The sequence below is a fragment of the Chiloscyllium plagiosum genome, chromosome 16 (genome assembly GCF_004010195.1).
Source record: "Chiloscyllium plagiosum isolate BGI_BamShark_2017 chromosome 16, ASM401019v2, whole genome shotgun sequence".
Classification (NCBI taxonomy): domain Eukaryota; kingdom Metazoa; phylum Chordata; class Chondrichthyes; order Orectolobiformes; family Hemiscylliidae; genus Chiloscyllium; species Chiloscyllium plagiosum.
Window position 1 is genome coordinate 47,241,791 of NC_057725.1, and position 27,416 is coordinate 47,269,206.

Genomic DNA, 27,416 nt, shown 5'->3' on the forward strand with positions numbered 1-27,416 from the left:
TCAGAATATTCATGGTTACACCATGGTTCAGAAAATAAAGAAAAGGGAATGAAAGGAGGATATCTGGTATTTTTGGTTAAGATAGAATTGCAATACTAGAGAAAGAGGATATTTCAGAAGGTTCAAAAACAGAATTTAGAGTTAAGGAATAAGAAGAGAGCATTATATTGATTGGTGTAATCTATTGATTACCAAGTGAGAAGGATACAGAGGAACAAATCTGCAAGGAAATTACATTGAATTATCATTGAATGGTTACATTGGATGACTTCAATTACCCATGTATAGACTGAAATAATGAGGAGAAAGTGAGGTCTGCAGATGCTGGAGATCAGAGCTGAAAATTCCTGAAGAAGGGCTTATGCCCGAAACGTCGATTCTCCTGTTCTCTGGATGCTGCCTGACCTGCTGCGCTGTTCCAGCAACACATTTCTAGACTGAAATAATGGCTTTGTAAAGGTAGATGAGTGATAATTATTTCTAGATTGTTTTCAGGAGAATTTCCTATAGCAGTATATGTTCTGCCCAATGAGAACAGAGACACCAATAAATAGGAAACATTGTCCTAAGGTAGTGGAAGAGTCTAACGATGATTTGTAACAATGACTTTTCAGGGTGCACTGGGCTGAATTTATTTTTAAGAGCTGCCTGACATATGCTCAAGGTTCTTTATTAGTGGCTATGTTTTACATTGAATTCAAAGAGTTTTCTGATTTTCACTTAAATTTTCTAATTGGATTTATTAAACTCTGCAAACAGAAGATCAAAACTTGACTCTCTCACTCCTTCTGGACAGCATCCAGTTTCCCACCCATTCTGACTTTTCTTTGATTGGATTGTCTTATTTACATCATTATCTCACTGAATTAAGTTCATGGACTGGCCATCAATTTACTCAGTTTCATTTTACACAGCGCAACAAGGTTTAAATATTGATTTTCTCAGGAAGAGCATGTTGGTATTCAATAATTCGCTTGCAGATAGCTCCCAACCATAACCCATTAGTTTATGAATACAAAATGCTTTTGAGTTGAGATTGTATTGCAATTCCTAGCCAAGCAAAGACACTAAAACTCAAAGCTTTGGCTTCTGCACTATCAGCAAGAACTCTAACACCAACGCTATTGCATCCAGGCCTAATCTATTTCACTCATTTGGCGTAAGGGCTCACTTGTTTTGATATAAAATGCAACTTTTATTCACTAGTACCAGTGAAACTGCTGGCAAATATATAAGGCAGGGAAATCCACTTTATATGAATGCCAAGTTATTTACTGAAATCAACTAAAATGGGTTTTGTGATTTATCTTCACTGTTCTGATCATCAATCTCATTCCTAACATGTTCTCAATGTTAAAAGCTTTAACAGTGCCAAAATGTCTTCTCCTTTATCCCTGTAATTTAAATCATTCACCACTAAAGACCCATCATTACAACTGCAGGCTTCGATACAAATAGAATGTAACAAAAAGGGTAAAGCAGAATGGCAGTGTATTTTGAAGGAATTAAGCTGTAATAGGTAAATCCAGGCACTAACCCTGCTTGGGAGTTTGAGAGGTTGGACCAGGTTTACACAGAGTCAGAAAGTCTATGGAGCCATTACAAAATGGTGAGTGAGACCTGATTCCAGTGCCTGTAATTTTCCCTGAAGTGGAAAAAGAATCCATTAGCTGCACTCCTGACTCGGCCAGTTCATTGCAATTCCTAGCCCCCTGCGGTCTTTATGAAGTTGGGCCAGTAGCTCCCTGAGTTGTGTCCTCAGAGGAGTCATGAACCATTGTCTGCATTTGAGAACTGAGATTTTGCATTGACACAATGGTTTACGTATTTTCCCTTCCTGGCAAAAACCAAACCTAAACTAAATGTTATCAACTTATATGAAAGGGATTTCACAAAGGTACAGAATACAGGCTACTCAGCTACATGTCTACATTAGCATGAGATATGGATCTTGATAGAAAATGTGCCATTTCTCTCCATTTGTTTGACTGAAATCAAGATTAAAAATTAAACTTTTTTTAACCCAAACAGTTGCTTTTTCTTTGCTCATTTATGGCGGGTATCACTGAAAAGGTCTGGTGAGCCATTGAATTTAATTGTTGGAGCCTATGAGAGCTAGGTACATTTAAAGTGCTGCTCGAAAAGGCATTCCATGATTTTGACCCCATGGCAGTGCTGGAATGGTGGTACCATTCAAGTAAGGATTGTATGAGGCTTAAAGGGGAACTCACAGATATGGTGTTCCTGGGCATCTGGTGACTTTGTCATTCTCGATCTGAGGGATTGGAAGGTGCTATTAAAGAAGCCTTAGTGAGTTACTGCAGTAGATCTTGCAGGTGGTAGATATAATGATGGACACCATGAATGTTAAAGATGGTGGATAGTCTTCCAATCAAATTTGTTGCTTTGACCTGGGTAGTGTTGAGTTTGTTGTGTGTTGGATGTGGACATACCCACTTCTAATCTTATGATGAAGAGAAGCTTTTTTGGGGTAAGGGCTTCTTGATACTATACTCAGTCAAATGCTGTCTTGATGTCATGGGCAGTCACAGTTATGTCCCCTCCTCCTGCTTGAGTTCAGCTCTTTTGCCCATTTTTGGATCAAAGTTTTAATGTGATCAGAAGCTGAGTGACCCTAGGAGAATGAAACCGAGCGACAGTGAGCAAGTAATTCCAAATTATGTAATATTTGATAGCACTTTGAACAATACATTTGATCACCTTATTGATGATTAAGAACAGACTGATTTAGCATTACATGGTTCAGTTTGTATTTGCCCTGCTTTTTCTGGATAGGAATCAGAGGACATAGGTGAGTGTTGTGGTCATCATATAGGAGAAAGTGTTGGGGAATCTGAAAGGTCTGCAGGTGGATAAATCACCTGGACTTAATGGACTATGCCACAGAGTTCAGAAGGAGATAGTTGAGGAGATTATGAAGGCATGGGTGGTGACTTTTCATGAATCACTGAAGTCAGGGTAGTTCCCGAGGACTAAAAAAATCACCTTGTAACACCCCTGTTTAGGAAGGGAGGGAGGCAGAAGGCAGGAGACTATAGAGCAGTTAGCCTGACTTTAGTCAATGGAAAGGTTTTAGAAACCATTATTAAAGATGAGTTCAGAGAGTACTTGGAAGGACATGGTAAAATAGGGTTGAGTCAGCACAGTTTCAATGTGGGGAGGTCATGCCTGACAAACCTGTTAGAATTTTTTGAGGAGGTAATGAGCAAGTTAGAGAAAGGCGAGCCAGTGGACATGATCTATTTGGATTTACAGATAGCCTTTGACAAGCTGCCGCATTATAGGCTGCCAAGTAATATGAGAGCACATGGTGTTAGGTCCAAGGTCCTGGCATGGATAGAGGATCAACTGACTGGCAGCAGACAGACAATGGTGACAAAAGGGTTTTTCTCAGGATGACAGTTGGTGACTAGTGGAGTTCCGCAGAGGTCAGTGTTGGGAACACAACTATTCACGTGATTCATTAATCATCTGGATGAAGTAACTAAGGGCATTGTTCCGAATTATGCAGATGACACAAGGGTAGGAGGAGGGACAGGTAGTGTTTAGGAAATGGGGAGTCAGCAGAACAACTTGGGCAGACTAAGAGAGTGGGAAAAGAAGTGACAGATGGAATATATTGTGGGGACATGTGAGGTTATGCACTTTGATAAGAAGAAGAAGCATAGGCTGTTTTCTAAATGGGGAAAGGCTTTAAAAAATCTGAAGCACAAAGGGACTTAGCAGTTCTAGTTCAGGATTCTCTTATGTTTAACATGCAGGTTCAGTTGGCTCTATTGTAATATTGTACTACTGCCAGAAAGTTAGGAAGGTAAATGTAATGTTAGCATTTCTTTTGAGAGGACTACAAGCAGGACAGAGATGTACTGCTTGTACTGATATTTGAGGCTCTGTTCAGACCATATTTGGAATATTGTGAGCAGTTTTGAGCCCCTGTATCTAAGGAAGATGTATTGGCCTCAGAGCAACAAGGTTAACAAGAATGGTCCTGGGAATAAAGGGCTTGTCATTTGAGGAGCAGTTGAGAACTTTGGATCTGTATACGATGGAGTTCAGAAAGATGAAGGGGGAATCTCACTGAAACTTACAGAGAGACCTGGGTGGAGTGGCCACGCAGAAGATGTTTCCACTAGCAGGAGAGACTAGGACCCAAGGACACAGCCTCATAGTGAAGGAAATATATTGTCTTAAATATACTATCCTTTAGTTTTCAACAGGGACCCCATGTTCACACATATCAAGATCCCTCAGGATTTTGTACATCTCAAGCAAGTAACCTCTTACTCTTCTAATCACCCAGCGGAAAAAAGCCCAAACTCTCCATTCTTTCCTCATAAGACAATCTACCCATTCCTAGAATTAGTTTTACTATCCTTCTCTGAACTACTTCCAATGTATTTGCATTCTTTCTTAAATAATGAAACTCCTACTGTATTGTAAATATGATGAACCAATGTCCTATTTAAGGCATAACTACCCAACATTTGTATTCAATTTCCCTTGCAACAAACTATAACATTCTAATAGTGGCATCTACTAAGCTTCTGACATTCAGGAATTGGGACACCCATATCTCCCCCCGCCATCCCCCACCCACGCAACACCCCTCCCCACCCCCACCCACCACCACCACCCCCACCGAATTTTGTAGTTCTGCATTTTCTCATGATTTAGATTTTTAAAAATGTTTCCAATCAAAATTGACAATTTCACACTCTCCCACATGATATGCAATTTTCAAGATCTTTGAACACCCAATCAACCAATCTATATCCATTCATAACAGCTACTTGTGTCCTCTTCACAATTTACTTTCTGACTTCACTTTCTGTCATATGAAGTAAATTTGATGAAGACTGACATCTGTGATACAGGGAAACTCAGAGGAGGCCTTGATGGATCATCCACTTGTCACTTCTGACTGACAATGCTTGCAAATGATGCACTGCATTCCTCCATCACTGAGTATGGAGATACTTGAGGATCATCCTCTTCCTGTTAGTTGTTTAATTGCTCACCATCATACAAGGCTGGATGTGGCAGGACTGTAGTGCTATAGTTTGAGCCATTGGCTGAGGAATTGCTGAGCTCTGTTGCACCCACCATTTGGCATGCATATTGTTCTATCCTGTGGGTTTGCCAAATTGGCACCTCATTTTGAGCTATTCTTTGGTGCTGCTTTTCATTGAACCTGGGTTCCTCCCCTAATTCGACGTTAATGACAGAGTCCATGTCATACTGAGCAGTGAGGTTAAACATTGTGTTTGAATGGAATTCTCTTGCTGCTGATAACCCACAGGACCTGATGGATTCCCAATTTCTAATTGCCAGAATTGTTTGAAATCTATTCCATTCAGCATAGTAGTAGTGCCACACATAATGGAAGGTATCTGCATAGTGAAGTCAAGATGCCAACTCCACAAGGACATTGGGGTGGTCACTCCGAGCAATACTCTCTTTGAAAGATATGTCTGCAACAGGTAGATTGGTGATGTTAAGATCAAGTAAGTGTTCTCTCTTCTTAGCTCCCTTCCCTCAGCCACAGGCCCAGCCTACCAGCAATGTCCTTTAAGGCTTGTCCATCTCAGTCATGAGTGTTGCTACTGAGCTACTGTTGGTGATGAACATTGCACTTCTCAACCCAGACTACATTTTTTGCCTTTACCACTCTCAGTGCTTCTTACAATTGTTAAAACAGCAATAGTACTGATCAATCAGCTGGGGGTGGAGGAGTGACAAAGGGGGTTCAGCACAGTAGATAATAATCAGGAGGAGAGTTCCTTGACAATGTTTGACTTGGTGCCATGAGACTTCATGTGAGCTGGAGTCAACATTGAGGACTCCCAATACAATTGCATCGTGACTATATTCTAGGTGCTGCCATCTTTGTGGTGGGACACAACGTACCAAGGGACATGTGAATGTTGAAGGTTGATTATCTCGGTACAGGGACATCACTGCAGGAATTATTCAGGGTAGGAATTCAGCTTCACTTGCTTTATCAATGGCCTTTTTTCAATCACAAGTTCAGATCTAGAGATGTTTGCTAATGATTGTACAATGTTCAGCACTATTCACACCTCCTCAGATAACAAATTAGTTTGTGTACATATGCAACAAGACCTGGATAACATTTAGGCTTGGGCTGACAAATAACAAGTAACATTCATGCCATAAAATCACCAGGCAATGACCATCTCCAGCAGAGAATCTAATCATCTCCCTTTGCCATTCAATGGCATTACCATTACTGAGTCCCTCATTATCAACATCCTGTGGATAACAGTTGACCAAATACTGAACTGGGCTCACCATACAACACAATGATTAGGACAGCAGGTTAGAGGCAAGGAATTCCATCATAAATAACTGATCTTTTGACTCCTTAATGCGGCCCACCATCAACAAGGCACAAGCCAGGAGTGTGAGGGAATACTCTCCACTTGCCTGGATGAATGTAACTCTAACAATACTCAAGAAGTCTCATGCCATCCAGGACAGTCCGCTTGAATGGCAACCCACTCAGAACCTTCAACATTCACTCTCTTCACCATTGGCAGAGTGACAGCAACTGACAACTTAACACAACAGCTTCAACATTTTCTAAACCTGCAACTTCTACCACAGTGGCACATTGGTTAGCACTGCTGCCTCACAGCGCCAGAGACCCGGGTTCAATTCCCGCCTCAGGCAACTGACTGTGTGGAGTTTGCACGTTCTCCCCGTGTCTGCGTGGGTTTCCTCCGGGTGCTCTGGTTTCCTCCCACAGTCCAAAGATGTGCAGGTCAGGTGAATTGGCCATGCTAAATTGCCCGTAGTGTTAGGTATGGGGTAAATGTAGGGGTATGGGTGGGTTGCGCTTCGGCGGGTCAGTGTGGACTTGTTGGGCCGAAGGGCCTGTTTCCACACTGTAATATAATCTAATCTAATCTAATCTAAACCTAGAATGACAAGGGCAGCTGGAGCACAATTCAGGTTCCCCTCAAATTGCCATAATATCCATCCATGTATCGTCACTCTTTTACTATCACTGTGTCAAAATCCTGGAACTTCCTTTTTCACACCACTGCAGATAAACCTAGCATCCACAACTGTTGTGGTTCAAGAAGTAACTACCTTCTCAGGGCCACGAACAGATGAGCAATAAATTCTGCCTAGCCAGTAATGCTATATCCCCATTAATTATTTTTTAGAAGTGTGGGCCAGGAGGATTTTACAGAGTCAACAAAGCTGTGTTGGCCATTTTCATTCTCATAACAGGCTAGGTGGATTAGCCATGCAAAATGCAGGGTTACAGGGATAGGTAGGAGATTGGGTCTGGGTGGGATGCTCTTTGGAGGGTAGATGTGGACTTGATGGGCTGAATAGCCTGCTTCCACACTGTGGGGATTCTATGATTTTTTTGTCTCTTAGTTGATGCCAAGATTCATTTTTTATGGATTCATTCCTTTTAAACTTTGCAATTAGTTGGTGCAACTGATTGGATTGACAGAATCAACCATATGGTTATGGGGTCTGGGCTCACATGTAAGCCAGCAGGCAAGGATGGCACAACTCTTCTTCTGCAGATGTCATAAATATGTTCATAATAAATGACAAATGTTTCATTGTTACCATCACTAAGATTAGCTTTAGATAATTCAAATTAAACCAGGTATTGTGGTGGGATTTGTGCTGATATCCCGAAGGCATTGATTGGGGTATCTAGATTATTAGACCAGAGACAAAAAAGCACAACATCCCTTTGTAAAGTTTAGCCTATGTAATAACATTGTCTCGGAGAGAGCTGCAAAATTCTGAGTATCTATACTAACAAAACATGTAGTTACAACACAGAAGGATGTCATTTGATCTCCACATCAGGGTCAGTGAAACAGGATGAAACCAATGAAACAGGAAGTGAAGAAGAAGATACAAGTGGCAAAGAAATATTATGAGAATAGAATGACAGTCAATATTGGAGGTATATCAAAACTCTACCAAATATGCAAATAGTAGACAGTGTTAGAAACCTCACTGAGTTTTCATCAATTTTATTTTTATTCTTTAATCAATTTTGAATTATGAGCTGGAAATGAATGGTAGACTTTGGGACAGTTTGTAGAAAAAGGAAAAGAAGAGACCAAACAAGCTTGCATTTATTAGTGAGGCCAGGCCTCAAGGCTAATTGTAAGCTAAGCCTTGATTAAAAAGATTCCAATAGACATAGCGACATTAGGAAGAACATTATTTAAAACAGAGAGCAGAGGTTGGCTATTAATGAGGTCAGTACTTGGGAATTGGTTCAGACAAGTCTGGAAGAGACCCCATGTTCAAGTAGATGGTAGTTGTTGAATAGTAATTGAGACCTTGGAAAGAGTTGATCAATCTATGAGGGCAGAAGCAAAATTAAAGTTGTTTTTCTGAATAATGTTTTTTGAGAGATAGTTCTGGGCTGCTGCCGAGACACCATGAAGATTTGAAAGCATGCTGCCTAATCTGACACATGACCTTTTGGAATCTGAAAAGTAGAATGCTAATTTAGAATTATTGCTGTCTTTGTCTGCATAAATTGAGAAAGTGACACTGATCAGTATTTAAGAGAAAAAGAGCCAAGAAATCCACACTAATGCCTGTGAAACAACACTTCATGAAAGCCATTTGAGTAATCTGGCCTGGTTTGTTAATTTTTAGAAAGATATCTCTTAACTGTCTGTCTGTCCTTTCTGTGAATGGGTACTGAAAACAAATGTTTCGTACAAAGTCATAGAGAGTCATTGAGTTTTATAGCCCTATGGCCTACTATATCTATGCCGACCAACAAATATCAAAATATACTAATCTTATTTAAGTCTTGGTCTATAACTTACTATGGCCTGGCATTTGAAGTACCCCTTCAGGTGCTTCTTAATTGTTGCAAGTGAACCTATCTCCCTACCATCTCAGGCAGCACATCCAATATTTCTACCATTTGGCAGGTGATTTTTTTCTCTCTCAGATCTCCTCTAAACCACTTGCTCCTCACCTTAAACATATGCCCTCTGGTCTGCCATGGAGAAATGATTCTCATGATCTACGCTGTCTATGCCTCTCATGATTTTGTATATCTCAATCAGATCCCCCTCATTGGATATAATTCTACAGCACACGGTGGCCACTTGGCCAGTTGAATTTATCTCATACCTGTCTTTTCTGCTTATCACTTCTGAGCCTTGAATTACAGAAACCTAACAATCTTAGTTTTGAAAGATCCAATTGTTTCAGCCACATTTTTTGGTGGAGACTTCTAAACTTCAACTAACTTTGTTAGTGGCATTTCTATCTTTACACTCCCACTGCCATCATCACCCTAGGAAGGTAAAACTATTGACTCAAACTTATAGTCAGCTTAAAGCCTTAATTACAATAAATTAGCTTTACAGGCTATAGGTTGTATCTTGGAATGAAACAACTTTTTCCCAGGTGTTGCCAAGCAAACAATGTGTTCTCAGAGTAGAAAATATCTACAAAGATATCACATCAGAAACAACTTATATTTTAAGTTTACCAACATCAGCTCTTGGAAGCATAATTTAGGAATTCTCGGATATTGTTGTGGATTCATGAGTTTTTAAGTATGAGATTAAACACTTCTACTTTCTTATGAACAATTATTGTAAGAATAAATTCTAAATTCCATTGTAGAAATTCATATTGTATCATTCAATGTCAATGGCAGTTATGACATAAGTGTACTATTTTCAATTTAAACGCAATGATTAATTGCATCTTTCAAAAAGTTGATCTTCAATCAAAGAGATTTAAAGAAAAGTATACTCACAATCCAGTATAATTTCTTTAGATTGCCTTGTCTCAAGGAGGAGATTCTATTAGAGCTCAACTTTTTCTTGTGTTCTGAAATGACTATTGGTCTGGCAGTGTGTGAGATATATGTCCGTCACTGTGAATGAAAGGGAAAGATTTTCACAAAAACAAGTTTATCACCTTGCTTTCATTAATTCTTGTGGTTCAAATAGTCCTCATTTCTGGCTTCATCACAAATATCTGGTCACCCTCCGAGATCTACAAAAGTTGTTTGCTTTCCTGTATGGTGTTTTTTGGCATTTATTTAAGTGCATTTCATTTAAAGTAATTCCTTTAAACATATTGAACACCTTAATTATTTTCTTAATTTGTTAATTTCATTACATCTTTTGTGGGAAAAAGTGTTTTCCAATTTCCCTCCTGAATCGCCGAGCTGTAATTATAAAATTATTTATTATATTTATAATTTCAGCAATAGCAGGGTCAGCAGCTCTTTTAATGTGTTACATTACTGTATAATTTTAACTTTGGCATGAGCAAGAACAATTCTTATCCTTTTCATTTTAATAAGGTGCTGTAATGCCACTTAATTTGTGCTTCTTTGAATTCAAACAGAATTGAGCAAAGTAATTGGGACACTTTTACAAAGAGATTGCAATTGAATAGGTTCATTATATTTGTGGGTTCAGAGGTTAAATAATGTCCAGGTATGGAATACAACATTCATCCCACAGCCAGAATGCCTCCTTCCTCATTTGCACTTTCTCTTATAATGTTTGGATTATCTCTGCCCAAATAATATTTTACAACAATTTCTAAATTATTAACAGTAGTAGTTGTTTTATTATGTATACTTTATTGTTATGTTGGTAATGTAAATTTGGTCATTTTCTTGTTTCGTAGGTTTTTTTTTTAGCACATTCCACGTACACTACAGTTTTTACAAAGTTGCCATTAGAAATATCATGCCATAATAGTGAAGGTCTAAATTTTCCAGGTGCAATTCTTTTTGTTAAAAACACAAGGCGAAGCATTCTATTACTATCGTGTGCTGTCCTTGAGAAGGTGGTGGTGGGTATTCTTCCTGAATTGCTGCAACCCGTGTAGGTAGAATCCCACTTGTAAAGATTTTTGAGAGCACAATTGAGTTTTTTTAAAGGATAGGAAACATGATAAAAAGCCTTTAGTTTAACTAAGTCATCGAAGATGCAGAAAAGGGTACTCATCTAAGATTAGAATATTTTTATGCATTCAAGGTATGTGGATATCTTTGGCTTGGCCAGCATTTATTGATCATCCCTAGTTACCCGGGAGAAGGTAGTGTTGAGCTGCTTTCATGAACTACCGGAGTCTTTGGGGTGCAGGAATACCCAAAGTATTCTTAGGAAAGGAGTTCCAGGATTTTGACCCAGTAACACTGAACAAACAGCAACATAGTTCCAAATCACAACTGTTTCACTTGGAGGGGAACTTTTAACTTGCTCCCAGACATCTTCTGTGTTTGTCCTTCTAGGTTGCAGAGGTCACAGGTTTGAAAGGTGCTGTTGAAGGTGGTGCATACTGGTACAGACTGCTGTCATTATGTCTCTGCATGCAGGGAGTGAATGTTCAAGGTAGAGTACCAATTAAACAGGATATTTTGTCCCACATCCATTCAGATAAGTGGAAAGTATTCCATCAGACTGCTGAATTACTTGCCTCAGAATTCATAACTGCTAATCTGCTTTTGTAGCCATAGCTTCTATTACACTGGTCCAGTTCACTTTCTGGTCAATGGTAGCCCCCAATATGTTGACAGTGGGGAGGTCTCAGCAATGATAATACTATTGACGCATCAAGTGGTGATGATTAGATTCTCTTTTGATGGAGGTGGTCATTGCCTGGCACTTGTATGGCATGAATGTTACTTGCTACTTATCAGCCCAAACCTAGACATTGTTAGAACTGAAGCAAACTATTTGGGGCTGCATAGATGGAGCTGTAGCTAATTCCATGATAAGCCCAAAATGGAAAGTGATCCAATTCCTACATTTGGATCATAGCAAAATACTGTGAATGTTGTAGTTCTGAAATAAGACGGAAAGTTCTGGAGAAACTCAGTAAGTCTGGCCACATTTCTGGACAAGGAAGCAGAATTAATGCTTCAAGTCAGACAAGACTTCTTCCGAACATACATTTGCATTTATTAAATAGACAAAACATGCAAAGAGAATATTCCGCTTAAAATCAAAATAATTATAATTCAATAAACGTAACCAATTGAATTGCTAAACTGATTGGTGATCAACACTTAATTTATTTTTACAGTGTCATAACAAGAAACCAAAATTTAATTGTGTTGTGATTAAAAATGTAAAAGCTTTGAATAGTAATCACTGGGTGATGGGTAACAAGGGAAATGCTATTCATCTAATTGCTGTATCTGATTTAAAAAATGCAACAGCACAGATGGAAAATTGTTTTGTGTTTTCTCTTCTAACAATATAGATAGATTAACTTTTCCAGATCTACATAAATATTTTGCGGCAGAAAGTAAAAAAAAAACTAATATTATTGTGCGTCTGAAAAACAATTTACTTCAACACAAAGTGCTTACTTTGAAAGGTCTCATTGATATTGCTAATTTTACATTGTAATGAGTAATATTAGCATTGGGAAGTAGAACTCATTTCCTTTCCAGGTATCGATAACTACTTTCTTCTTCATGCTATTTGTAATGCAGTAGCATAAATTGTTTCCTTTAGTATCTTAATTCACCAATAACTTGTACATAAATTGGGTAATGACTGGGTTAGTTCAAATAGAAATTTATATGAATGCATCAATCAATGTGGTTAAAAACTGCATTGTATGCTTCAACCTGGCAAAGATTAAAATTCTCTTAAATGTATCTCAATAATATTATTAAACCATATTTTATGTCATCATATGGGCCACATGGGCAATTATGGTCAGATTCTTGCAGTGCTGTCATGTCAGTATCCAGATTGAGACCGATACAGAGTTTTATTTGATTACACCTTCACAACAATAAACAAAATATTCTTTGTACAATAGAGATAGAATAGGGCTATTAATTTTCAACTTTCATCTGAATTTAACCTATTTTTCTAATCAATCTGTTCAGAAATGTTATTACACACCTCTAGGGAAGGTGGAAATTGACCCTGGACCTCCCAATTCAGGAGTAGGGACATTACTTATGGGCCACAAGAGGATCTGAGGCCTTCGTGGGCTAAAATGACTTTTAAAAAGGAATAAACACGGACCTAAAATGTCTGCAATCACCTGACCACAGATTGAGGCAATTCTGGGAAACCAGTGTGAAGTCACTTAAAGCATCTGAACTGAGGTCAGAAGTCACACATAACAACAGGGTTATTTGAAATCACAAGCTTTCGGAGTGCTGCCCCTTCATCAGATGAAGAAGCAGCTCTCCAAAAGCTTGAGTTTTCAAATAAATCTGTTGGATTATAATCTGGTGTCATGTGACTTCTGATTTTGTCCACCCCAATCCAACACCGGCACCTCCATATCATCTGTACTGAAATTAACATTTTATCAAAAGGCATTGAAACAAGTCATTTGAGTCAGATATCAAGAAATTTGCATGTTCTATTTTACTTTACATTTGTATGAGAAGTTGCTTACGCTGTACATGAAAGACCTGCTAGAAATAATCCGTCTTGAAAATTCAATGGAGCCAGATTAAAGGATATACAAAATGAACCATATCTTATCACTTCCTCGGGGGAGCAGCAGAAAAGGAGAGAAAGAAAATTGATTGGTAATAGCAAGGATTGGAAGGTTCTCTCTCACTGTTACCTTCTCAATGTTCCAAATACTAGCACTGATAATAAAGTAACATGAAGTGGATTAGAAACCAAATATGTTAGTATCACTTTGGATCTGGAATCTAAAACAGAGGGAGATGAACTTTGGTTATTTTAAGAAAAAGTTAGTAAGTTATTTGGACAATACACCATTTCTAAGAGGCAAGTGACTTCAAGTCAGTCGGATAGAATCCTTTGAATGAGTCTGTGGGAAGCAGCCCTCCAATAATAGATCTGTCTGCTGTCATTGAATGTGTTCTTTTCTATCCATGTTCAGCCAAAAAATTTTTTAAAAATATTTCCAGAGACTTGTCCCATTTGCTGATGTGTTTCAATAATTACAGGTTGCCCTTGAGTTTAAAGGATTTCTGAAAGAATGCATGCTTTAATTTTTATGGTGTAGCGTCAATGAATGCAATGATTAAACTGCTAGTTTATGTCAGGCAGAGACGATTGGCTTCAGAACAGTAGGTTTAAACAGTAGAATCATGAGAACTAGTCACCTTAAAAGAAAGGTTTTAGTCTGTGAAGCTTCTAAGCTCAGAGAGATTGCATAAGAAAGTCTTTCAGTCTGTTACAATTGAAAATAGTTAGAATTGATAAGGGTATCATGTCAGCAAACTCAGAAAGAATTCATAAAGTTCAGCAATTCAAAAAAGAACTGAGAATAGCAGTTAAGTCAGAAATTACAGAGCTGAGATAGGGGTGATAGTTCACTGAGATTGAGGATCTATACAAATAAGATGAGATGCAAGATAATGTGAGGAAACAGATTGAAACTTTGCTTTGCTGCTTATATTAAAATCTATGTAAACTGTCATAAATATATAACTTTGTGAGTTTCCTCTTTTGTATAATACATTTGGGCTCTTTTGTTGAAGAACATTTGCCACATTGTGTATATGTTCAGTAATTATTCTAACTTCATGCTAACTTCAAAAATCAAAGTATACAATTTGTTAGGATAGGTTTCCTTCTGGCACCTGACTTATCTAGTATTTCTATAAACTGGGATCAAAGCAGGAGAAACATTCATCCTCCAAGAACTCAAGGAGATCTACAAATATTGCTACTGCTGAAGATGCAAGATATCATGTAAATAGTCATAGTCTCAATTTTAACTTGAAACACCAAAGAATCTAAAAAGCTATTAAACTGCAGAGTCCTTGTTTTGTACCAGACACCTCCCCTTTTTAAACTGTATATTTGAGTTTAATGTTGCATTTTGTTACTTTTTCCATGAGTTAGTAATTTTGACTAGTACTGTCTTTCAATTAAAATATGATATAACTGACAGCAAAAAAAGAAGATATAAAACAAATCTTTGCAGCAGTAAATCAAGTTTTGTTAAATAGTGGGAAGCTGATTCACCCCTCCTCACCTCGTCACTCAGTTCAATTCCAGTTTCCAAAGTAAATAATCATAGCGGGATGGGAACCTATGGTGTAGTTCCAGTGCATAGGAGGATAAGAGTAGGGAGGACATGGACAGGATTTTACAGTCACAGGAGTGTGCTGGCAAACACCAAGCTGGTTTGAAGTGCGTCAACTTCAACACCAGGAGTATCCAGAATAGCATGGATATGTACCTGGAACTTCGATGTTGTGACCATTTCTGAGACACGGATAGAGCAGGGTCAGGAATGGATGTTGCAGCTTCCAGGGTTTGGATCTTTCATTAAGATGAGGGAAGGTAGTAAAAGAGGGGGAGGTGTGGCTTCGTTAGTCAAGGACGGTATAACAGTGGCTGAAAGAACTTCTGATGAGGATTCGTCTACTTAGGTGGTATGGGCTGAGATTAGAAACAGGAGGGGAGAAATCACACACCTGGGAGTTTTTTTTTTATAGGCCTCCGCAGAGTGCCAGGGATGTGGAGGAGAAGATTGGCAAAATGATTGTGGATAGGAGTGAAAGGAACAGGATGGTCATTATGGGGGACTTAACTTCCCCAACATTTACTGGAAATACTATAACTCTACTACGTCAGATGGATCACTTTTTGTCCAATGTGTGCGGGAGAGTTTCCTGACACAGTATGTCGAAGGGCTGACAAGAGGGGAGGTCACACTGGATCTGGTACTTGGTAATGAACCAGGCCAAGTGTTTGATTTGGAGGTAGGTGAGCACTTTGGAGAGAATGACCATAATTCAGTTACGTTTAGTTTAGCGATGGAAAGGGATAAGTACATGCCACAGGGCAGGAGTTATAGATGGGAAAATAACAATTATAATGTGATTAAGCAAGACTTAGGAGGCATAGAATGGGGTAGAAAATGCAGGGAATGGGGACAATTGAAATGTGGAGCTGGCTTAAGGAACAGATATTGCGTGTCCTCAATAGGTATGCCCCTGTCAGGCAAGGAGGGAGTGATAAAGTAAGGGAACCAAGAAATTGTATCTCTTGTTAAGCGGAAGAGGGAGGCTTATGTGACATTGAGACAAGATGGTTCAAATGGTGATGGAGAGTTACAGATCAGCTAGGAAGGATTTAAAGAGAGACTTAAGAAGAGCAAAGAGAGGACATGAGCAGTCTTTAGCAGATGAATGAAAGGAGACCCCTAAAGCTTTCTATTGGTATGTGAGGAATCAAAGGATGACTAGGGTAAGAATAGGGCCAGTCAAAGACAGAAGTGGGAAGTTGTGTGTGGACCCTGTAGAGATCAGAGAGGTGCTAAACAAATATTTCTCATCAGTTTTCACTCAGGAAAAAGACAATATTGTGGAGGAGAAGACTGAGACACAAACTGTTAGACCAGAAAGGATTGAGGTAAGTAAGGAGGAGGTGTTATCAATTCTGGCCTTTGGCTTTGATCTTTACGTCATCATTGTCTACAGGTTTAATACCTGAGGATTGCAAATGTTGTGCCCTTGTTCAAGAAGGGCAGTAGAAATGACCCAGGTAATTATAGACCAGTGAGCCTTATGTCTGTTGTAGGAAAGGTTTTGCAAAGGATTATAAGAGGTAGGATTTATAATCATCCAGCAAGCAACAGTTTGATTGGAGACTGTCAACATGGTTTCGTCAAGGGCAGATCGAGTCTCACAAACCTCATTGTGTTTTTTGAGAAGGTGACCAAGCATGTGGATGAGAGTAAGGAAGTTGACATGGTGTACATGGACTTCAGTGGAGCCTTTAATAAGGTTCCACTTGGTAGGCTTTTGGAGAGAATGCAGAGGCATGGGATTGAGGGTGATTTAGCAGCTTGGATTAGAAACTGGCTTTCTGTAAGAAGGCAGCGAGTGGTGGTTGATATTTGCGGTGTGCCACTAGGATCTGTTTTGGGACCACTGCTGTTTGTCATTTTTATGAATTACTTGGACGCAGGCATAGGTGGATGGGTTCGTAAGTTTGCAGATGATACTGAAGTCGGTGGAGTAGTGGACAGTTTGGAAGAATGTTGCAGGGGAACTTGGATAAACTGCAGAATTGGGCTGAGAGGTGGCAAATGGAGTTGAATGCAGATAAATGTGATTCACTTTGGGAAGGATAACAGGAAGGCAGAGTACTGGGTCAATGGAAAGATTCTTGGTAGTGTGGATGTGTAGAGGGATCTTGGTATCCATATACATAGATCCCTGAAAGTTGCCATCCAAGTTCATAGTGCTGTTAAGAAGGCATACAATATTTTAGGTTTTATTGGTATAGGGATTCAATTCCAGAGCCGTGATGTCATGCTGCAACTGTGCATACACTAGTGCAGCCTCACTTGGAATATTGTATACCGTTCTGGTCACCCTATTACAGGAAGGATGTGGAAGCACTGGAAAAGGTGCAGAGGAGATTTATCAGGGTGTTGCCTGGTCTGAAGCGATGGTCTTATGAGAAAAGGCTGAGGGACTTGGGTCAATTCTCATTGGAGAGAAGAAGGCTAAAAGAGGATTTAATAGAGACATAAAAGGTGATCAGAGGATTAGATAGGGTGGAGAGTGAGAGTCTTTTTCCTCGGATGATGATGTCAGCTTGAATGAGAGGGCATAGCTACAAATTGAGGGATGATAGATTTAAGACAGATGTCAGAGTCAGGTTCTTTACTCAGAGTGGTAAGGGTGTGGAATGCCCTGCCTGCAAATGTAGTTAACTCAGCCACATTAGGGGCATTTAAACAGTCCTTGGATAAGCATATGGATGATGATGGGATAGTGCAGGGGGATGGGCTTAGATTAGTTCACAAGTCGGCACAACATCAAAGGCTAAAAGGCCTGTTCTGCGCTGTATTGTTCTATGTTCTATATCTAATGTTCATTGAGTCATATAATCCATTTATTTCGACAGTTTCCCTCTGTTCTTATAATATATTTTATTGTTAACTACAGAACAAATAGTTACTGTTTCTTATTTTGTTTCCTTTGCTTTTTTTAAATACATCTATGTATTTTCTTTTCTGAAACATAGGAGTTTACAACACGAGAAAAGATCAAGCTTGGTCCCAATAGAAATATCAGATAGACTGTGCAAACAAACACATTATCTTTCCCAGTTTCTGCAAAGACTTAGAATAACCAATTTCACAATTTCTGTCAGGACTTGATATCCAGTAGAATTTATGAATCTTTTAGTCTTATTCATAGGGATAGCAAGGAATATCGAGCAAAGGCAGGAGTTGAAGCAAAGTTCCACCGTAGTCTAATCGAATATTGAAACAGATTGAGGGGTTGAAAATCCAACAATGTTCCTGTGTTTATCAGCAATCTGAGAGAATTCCACCAAAACCAGCAATAGAAGAGACTCCTCCAAACATTTGACAAGAGATATGGTGTTTGGGAGACATTATAATGAATAGACACTCAACTGTTCTTCACATAGTATAATCCAAGCTGCTGTCACATTCCCCCAACTCTTTACTGAAAACACTGGATGCCTGGTTGCAAGTTGTTGGACTATCCTGTTAGCTGAAATTATTTACCATTTAAAAAACAAGAATAACAAAAACAAATAGAAATAGAACATAAATAAAAAGTGCAACGGTCAAATGAATTGGTTTCAAGCTGAAAATTTGGTCAGCCAAATAAGTTGCTTGGCTGATTATAGCAATGATTTAGATTACTTAGTGTGAAAACAAGCCCTTCGGCCCAACAAGTCCACACCGACCCTCCGAAGGGCAGCCCACCCAGATCCATTCCCCCATATTTAACCCTTCACCTAACACTATGGGCAATTTAGCATGGCCAATTCACCTAACCTGCAAATCTTTGGACTGTGGGAGGAAACCGGAGCACCCAGAGGAAACCCACACAGACACGGGGAGAATGTGCAAACTCCACACAGACAGTTGCCTGAGGCAGGAACTGAACCCAGGTCTCTGGCACTGTGAGGCAGCAGTGCTAACCACTGCACCACCATGCTGCCCCACCACTGCACCACCACCTTAATCACAAATTACTGTCAGTCTTTAGGTGACTGTCTCACCTTTCAATTTGGTTCTGAATGTTTACATGTGGCCCCAATACATTATTAGAATTGGATTCAAAATATTCACTTGGACTCTACTTAATAAAATTCATACAACAAAAGTAGATATCTGGGAAAAATTAAGTGTATGTAGAAAAAAAAATTCAAATAATGAAAGATGGACAATGATAATGTAGCAACGCAATGTAAATGAGTAAACGATATTAAAAGACTGATAAATAAAAGGGAATTAATTTTTCATCATGTTTCTCCCCTCACTGTCTTGCAAGAAGCAACCATCACACACGAGTCTTATTTTTTTATTTTCGATGTTCGTTTTCCTATCTAGATCTTCGAATTTCCTATTAAATTGCAATCTATCATATGTGCACATGACACCAACCCGTTTCAGGTTGGTATATAAGCTGAAGATGGGTTAGATGGTGGGGAGGATGGATAAATGATAGATTGAGATGGAGTTGAATCAGTTGGACAAACAAAGGAATGGGTAACAATCAGCCTGGGAGAATCAATAACTGCTAATGGGACCATTAGTAGACACAATGGGTTGATTGTGGTAGCAGCCCATGCAATGGCAAGGCCTGGTATGCAAGGGTTGGGGTAAGGACAGGGGGGAAGGTTCAGATCCAAAAATTATCAAATTCAATATTAAATCCTGAAGGTTGCAGGATTCCCACGCCATTTCTGCCACCTCCAGCGGAATGCCTTCACCAGACACATATCCCCCACGCACTTCTTGTCAGACTTCTGTAGGGACCATACCCTTCTGGACACCTTGATCCATTCCTCTTCCACTCCCAATACCTCCCCACACCCTGACAGCAGCTTCTCGTCTAATTGCATAAGATTTAATGCCTGCCTGTTTACTTCCTCCCTTCTCACTCTCCAAGATCTCAGACATGCCTTCCAGGTGAAACAGTAATTTTCCTGTACTTCATTCAATGTAGTTTATTGTATTCACTGTTCACAGTGTAGTCTCCCCTACACTGGGGAGACAAAATGCAGTCTGGGTGACCACTTTTCAGAATGCCTACATTCTGTCCTCAAAAATGATCCAGTTGTCTACCTCTTTATCACAGCACACCGTGAACAGCATCCACAGGTTTGTTTGTTTTTTATTGTGAGGAAATTAACTAGATGGTTTAATGAGAAAAGGCTCTTATCATAAAAATGATGAAGTTTATTGCAATGATAGCAGTCTGTTACAAGATAGACATTGGGCAAACATTTCCCCACTCTGAGACAGAGAGAATGAGAAGATCAAATTCCTAACTTGAGAAAGATTTTTCCAATTATGCCACCATGGTGGCTTCCGGACCTTACCATTGAGGATATTCTCTCATCAGCCTGTTCAGAGACATTACTAAAAACCTCTGGCACAGGGGGATCTTGATCCTGAGCCTCTTGGCTCAGAGATAGGGGCACTATCACAGTGTCATAAGAGCTCAATACTGAGCAATGACTCCCTTAACAATTTTCACCCGCATCTCATTAAAACCCCAACTCACCTTACGTAAATCCTATTTCCAAATCTCCTATCTTTCATCAGGAAACACATTGATGTAAATCTGAGCAGCTACCTGGCAGCTGCAAATGACCAAAATGTTTGCTTTAAACATCACGCAAATACTTCTTCACAATAATGTCCCTATATGCTCAATGGTCAGTATTCTCTTTGATCAATTATTGATGCAAATTGACATCAGAAACTAATAGTTTCACCACAACAGTTGTACCTACTCTCAGGCCAATTCATACATCACATTTTAGCTCTTCAACATTTCCAGAGCTTCAAAAGATGAAGAATCAACAGGTCGCAGTAGCTCCTATGTTTATACAGCAAAGGTATGGGGCCAACAAGGACTTGGGAATTTCGAAAGTCATGAACTTTGGAGGTAAAACAGGCACATTAATAGCTTTATCAATGGAAATCATGGGGGCGAAAAGTCATAGAGGCCTCAGGGACTTATGACACAAAAGGAAACATGAAGGAGACTGCCAGTCACTCGCACAGAAACAAAGTTGGAATCTTGCCGTGTTGAATTAAAAGTCAACCATGCAGTAAAAACACAAAATGTCTAACACTGTATGTAAAGTAGGCCAGATAACTTCTTTTTTCTTTGAGGGCAGAATAAAGCTCTTGGAATTGGAGTCCCTGATGCAGACAATTCAGAAATCATGCCACCTTACAAAACCTGCAGACTGATGTAGAACAGAGACAATGTTTCTCATGTTTCCACCAGAAGAAAACATAGAGCTTCTTAAGCTGAGCTTTCAATGTCTGGACCACTCTGGTCAAGCCTTGCGGTACAGCCCAGAAAGGGTGTGCAGCATTGTTGTGGCATTCTGCCCTTTTCACAACTGGAATGCAGATGAATTTGGGGAACAACAACACAATCATTTGAAGATGAAGATGAGGCTGACAATCGGGATATTGACCACAGGGACTATCCAAGAGAACCTGACAGAGGAATTCATCATCAAAGCCAAATACCAGACATAACCAAAACAAAACACACTTCCAGGACCAATGAGCTGGTTTCAAGTTTGTATAATTCTTTAATATTCTTTTGACAATCTGGCAAACAGGCCTCGCTCAGTGCAAAGGACATACGGAGCTTGTTATATTTGCAGTCCTTGAGCCTTTTTTTATTGCTGAATAAATGTTTCATTATCTATGTGATTATATGCTTGATATCCTTCAGTGATCCTATTTTCAAATATCTATACATTAAATGTCCTACCAACTGTTAGCTAAAAAGCAGTAGTCAGTGATACAGTGCACTAACATCCTGTGGTGCGAAGGTAAAGGAGCTCTTAAGGCTTCCATCAGAATATCATATCAGAAAATTATGCAGGAAATCTCTCATGATACCCAGCAGGTTGAGAGGAGTTCCTGAGGAATTTCCTTTTGACCCTTCCATTGTCGATAATATTTCAATATTTCAGACACAGTGTGGACTGTGACATTGTTCTAAAAGGGTCAAGCATTGAACCAGCAAGCGATAGGATTTTGTGCAAGCTTTTGATCAACTGACCATTTTTCATTTTGAGAGAGATTGGATATGTGAAATGCAATCTTTAGAGACAAAAAGAGAGATTGAGTGTGATGGAAGTGGGTGGAAGAGCAGATAGTGATGATGCATGAACAGGAGAGGTGGTGAGGTGTCCCTGATGAATAAGGCTGAAGTCCAGAGGACTGATAAAGGTCAGTACTTTTGAACAATGAAATGGGTTAGTATTGTTGAGTGGGTATGATGCATGTAATAGCAAGAGTTGTAGTTCATGAACATTGGTGAGAGGAGTATGCAGTGGCAGATTTAGAGCGAGTTATGGTGACAGTGAGACAAGTCGTTGGTACTTATCCTTGTAAAGCACAGATTATTATTGACCTTTTTCTTGCACTTTTGACATCCCACTTCACCAGACCACAGCACGACCCCCATGGCTTGGTCCAGAGCCGTGGTCTTCCATGGTGATCAGATGGAAAAAGAACTTCCTTCCTTTCCACCACTCTGTCCATTAATGACTCCAAGTCACTAACCACAATGCAGGGAATGAGCTGTCCTTTCCTCTAGGTTGCATCCTGAATGTTAAGGTTCGAACACCACAGTGTAAAGGGGTCTTTCTTGACTGCAGGGTCTGAAGTAACGTGCAGCTGGCCTTTTAAATACAGTAGCAGAGGTGTGTATGCCATAAGGTTTTGGCACAGGCCATCCCTTCCACTTCTCTGGCTGCACAATTTCTCAGGAACAACACTGAAGAGTCTGGCTGCATCATTAATGAGCTGAGGAGCAGAAGTTGCAAAAAAAAAGGTAATGGAGTACCTGAATCTCACTTAACAAAACACTTTAACTGAAAGTGGGAAAACGTGACTCATTGTTACGAAGACAATGGGGAAACCTAGGAGAACAGCCTGCCTTATTGAAGAGGTTAGATGGCATGGTGGCTCAGTGGTTAGCACTGCTGTCTCACAGCTCCAGAGACCCAGGTTCAATCCCAGCCTCATGTGACTGTGTGGAGTATGCACATTCTCGCCATGTCTGCATGATTTTCATCTGACTTATCAGTTTCCTCCCAGAGACAAGGTGAATTGCCCATAGTGTCCAGGAATGTATAAATTGGATGGATTAGCCATGGGAATTGCAGAGTTACAGGGATAGAGTGGGATGCTTTTTGGAGAGTCCATGTAGACCTGTTGGGCCAAATGGCCTGTTTCCACACTGTAGGGATCCTAATATGTCTAGAAGAAAGTGAGGACTGCAGATGCTGGAGATCAGAGCTGAAAAGGCTTCCTGAAGGGAAACCCTTCCTGAAGAAGGGCTTACGCCCGAAATGTCGATTCTCCTGCTCCTTGGATGCTGCCTGACCTGCTGCGCTTTTCCAGCAACACATTTTTCAATCCTAATATGTTTGCTTTTATCACCTTCATCCTTCAGATATCATCAGATTGGCTGGAGCTTAATGCAGTCTTCAGCATTAATACTTTCAGAACAATTATCTTACACAATGCTCACTAATTATAACATGATTATATAAAGAGGTTAAAGTGGAGAATAGCAGAATATGTTTTTTAATGAATGTAAAAGGAAGACTTGATCAAATAACTGTAAAGGTGTGAAAGTGAATATATCTTCATTAATGACAATATTTAATCCAAATCATTTGCCATTTTACGTATCTGTGGTAAAATGATAATACTTGTAATGAATCAGAAATCACAACAAATAATAAGAATGTCTAGAAAACATAAAACTTAAACTCCAGGGTAATATTATGGAAGACTTTGATAGATGGAGCTGAATAATTCATTATTTTGTTGACTGTAAATTTCACAAAGATATACCAAACAGTTAAAACACTATTTCTCTGATCAAAGGCCAGGAAACCACAATGGTGTTTCTGTAGCAAGATCTGTAAAAAATTTCCAACTTTGCTCCCAAATTCATGCTTCATTCTCATTCCTAATTCCTACTCGATGATCCTCCAGGATACTGAATGGTACTGGAGTGAACTCCATATTAGATATTGATTTTGAGATCAAAAATTCCTATCCTGTGTGCCGTGTTGATCAATTTGCTGTGACAGCAACGACTTAAAGTTGGCATGATGTGGAGACTCCAATGTTGGACTCGGGTGGACAAAGTCAGAAGTCATACGACACCAGGTAGACACTTCGTCACCTGACGAAGGAGCAGCACTCTGAAAGCTTGTGATTTTAAATAATTTGTTGGACTATGATCTGGTGCCATGGTGCCATCATGAACTGGAAATGAGGAGAAAGACAGCTCAGTGCTAATGTGTACTGTAGGGAAGAAAAAAACCCAATAAAGTCGAGGGAGAATGGGAGAACAGAGCTAGTATAAAGTCAAGTGGGAAAGGTAGCCATGGGAATTAAGGAAGATCGAGATGGATGCTGATCTGAACATTCAACAATGTGATTTTAAAACAAAAAGCACATGCAAATTCAGAGAACAGTAGGATAGTGCCACAATTGTGAAGAATTTCTCTTGAAAAAGTTACAGACAACTTCCCTTAATTCCTAATAGAATCTTTTGATTTCTCAACAGCCTTGGCTGAACAATACAGTAACACTGTTAAAACGTGTTTAGATAACTTACTTGACATAAAACAAAAAGTGAGTCATCTTGTGCACAAAGAAACACATGAAGATGACTATGCACTATAGAGAATTTCACTCTGAGTAGCAGAAGGTCAAACAGAGAAGGCATAATGATCTATTCTCTGGAGTTTCAGAACAATAGTTGTCTACATCTATTCATTAGAGGCTAGTTAAATCTCTATTTAATTTATAAATCCTGAATGGTGCTGTTCAGGTCATCAAGTAATTAAAAACAACTTACTTGAGCGTTTTAAGTGTTCCAAGTACCATTATGTTGGAATTACTTCATTTTTCAGGCCCTTTCAGGAAGAGGTGCTTGTTGTTAATGTTCTGAACCCCTGCTGCAAATGTTTCTCTTCTAAATTGTTGTCACCACCTAGTTGTTGCAATGACCTTGTTGAGCAGTTCTGTATAATAGAGAATTTGACAAGCAGAGCTGCCATAAGAAAACACAGCAACAAACAGAAACAAAGCAAGAACTTTAAGGATTTCTATCTATATGTTCTCTTTTGTGAGTCAGCTTCATTGCCTATAGCTTCCATTGCCCAAAGAACGCATGTCTCTAACCTCCAGCCAGGCAATGACAGAATAGGCAGGCTCAGATATCTAAAACAAGAAATTGCATTGTCGAGAGTAAGTCTTGGCAGGCTTTCAGAATGTTTGTTTTGGAGTTACTTTGACCAAACCACAGGTTGACTCAGGAAACCTATTTGGGAGCTTAGTTACTCACACTGAGAGACTGGGAGATTCAGTATCACAACTGAATGATTTTAAGCAATGAAGAACTGATGTAAAGGTTTGATTATTAAATGAAGTACAAAGTCCTTTAATGCTCATCTGTGGTAGATTGATCTTTTCTGGTTGAAGATATTGGGACTTCCAAATTAGAGCCCTTGTCTACTGTAGCATAAATAAGCAAAAGCACACATATATTATGAGCCCTTATCTTAAAATAAAGTAACACCAAACTACAACTATAATGTTAACTGGACTTAATTGGCACAATCATCACTTCTTAGTCAGAAAATTGTGGATTTCCAGATTTGAGCGTGGTCTAACACTTGCTTCTGAGGAATGTTGCATTTTCAGAGAAAACAGACTTTGAATTACATTTTAATCCAAAGCGATATTTGCGTATTCAACTGGACTTTATTTGCAGGCAAGTGAGGAGATATCCTTATGTCTTTGTCAACATTCTTCCTTCAGCAAAAGCTGCCATTAACAGTTCAACTGGAAGTCATTGCTGTTACATTTGTTCATATAACAGCAACTCTCTTTTAAATTAATTCATCACATTAGATTAGATTAGATTACTTACAGCGTGGAAACAGGCCCTTCGGCCCAACAAGTCCACACGAACCCGCCGAAGCGTAACCCACCCAGATCCATTCCCCTACATTTACCCCTTCACCTAACACTACGGGTAATTTAGCATGGCCAATTTACCTGACCTGCACATTTTTGGATTGTGGGAGGAAACCAGAGCACCCGAAGGAAACACGCACAAACATTAAGTGACAATGCATAATATTTGAAAAGAAGGTAATGAGCAAAAACCTTTTCAGTCCTTTCCAGTCTATTATATATTCATCACCCATCAAGCCAAAGTGTTCACTCTTCCACTAACATGCTCTACAAGATGTACTTTACTTCTCTATTCTTGTCTTTCTATAAGACATTGATAAAATGGATCAATTTGCAGTTCTGACCACCAATCCTAATCTCTCTTTCATTGGTTCAGGGTCTACTTTCCTTATGGATTGATGAAATATTTTGAGTCATTTTCTGGTAAACATTATATATAACTGCATGCTGTTGTTTCTTTCTTCCCCTTTTCCAATTAAATATGCATTTTTACAACAAAGGCTTGGAAGGGGATGGCATGGTGGCTTAGTGGTTAACACTGCTGCCTCACAGCACCAGGAACCCAGGTTTGATTCCACCCTCAGGCAACAGCTGTGTGGAGTTTGCACATTTGCCACACATCTGCGAGGGTTTCTTCTGGGTGCATTAGTCAGAGGGAAATGGGTCTGGGTAGATTAGATTAGATTTCCTGCAGTATGGAAACAGACCCTTTAAAGAGTAACCCATCCAGACCCATTTCCCTCTGAATGATGCACCTAACACTATGGACAATTTAACATGGCCAATTCACCTGACCTGCACATCTTTGGACTGTGGGAGGAAACTGGAGCACCCGGAGGAAACCCACGCAGACACGAGGAGAATGTGCAAACTCCACACAGACAGTCACCCAAGGCTGGGATCGAACCTTGGACCCTGGCGCTGCGAGGCCACAGTGCTAACCACTGTGCCACCATGCCACCCTAAATTAGGCTACTCTTCGGAGGGCTAGTGTGGACTTGTTGGGCTGAAGGGCCTGTTTCCACACTGTAGAGGAATCTGATCTAAGTGTCAGCAACCCTGTCCACTAATCACAACAGTATAAAAGGGAAAATGTGGAAATTCTTTAAAGGAAGATAATCTTATTAAATATAAGCTGAACACAGGCTCACTTCACTTCAACATCTATCCTTCACAAACCAGGCCAGCTGAGGTTTCTGTAACTTGAGGTGTATCATTTTATTATTTCCAGAGCCTATACATGCCTGTACAAATTTATAAACAATGCCTTAGAATTGTTAAACAACTTTATTGGCATTCTTTGAGAAAGTAACATTCACGGTGGATGACCAGATTTGAGCTGGTAGATCTGTTCAGAAACTATTCAATTTACAAGGCTTTAT

The 27,416-nt window shown here is 39.5% G+C and overlaps 1 long non-coding RNA gene across 1 annotated transcript in view; it reads right to left on the reverse strand.

The window, feature by feature from the left end:
- Positions 1-8,342: 8,342 nt before the first annotated feature.
- The window catches only part of LOC122558053, a 50,995-nt gene continuing 31,921 nt past the window's right edge, over positions 8,343-27,416 (reverse strand). Inside the window, exons 2-4 of the long non-coding RNA XR_006314027.1 lie at positions 24,911-25,076; positions 9,821-9,940; positions 8,343-8,389 (exon numbers count right to left, since the gene is read on the reverse strand). This is a non-coding gene — a long non-coding RNA (uncharacterized LOC122558053). The remainder of the gene's footprint in view (positions 8,390-9,820; positions 9,941-24,910; positions 25,077-27,416) is intronic.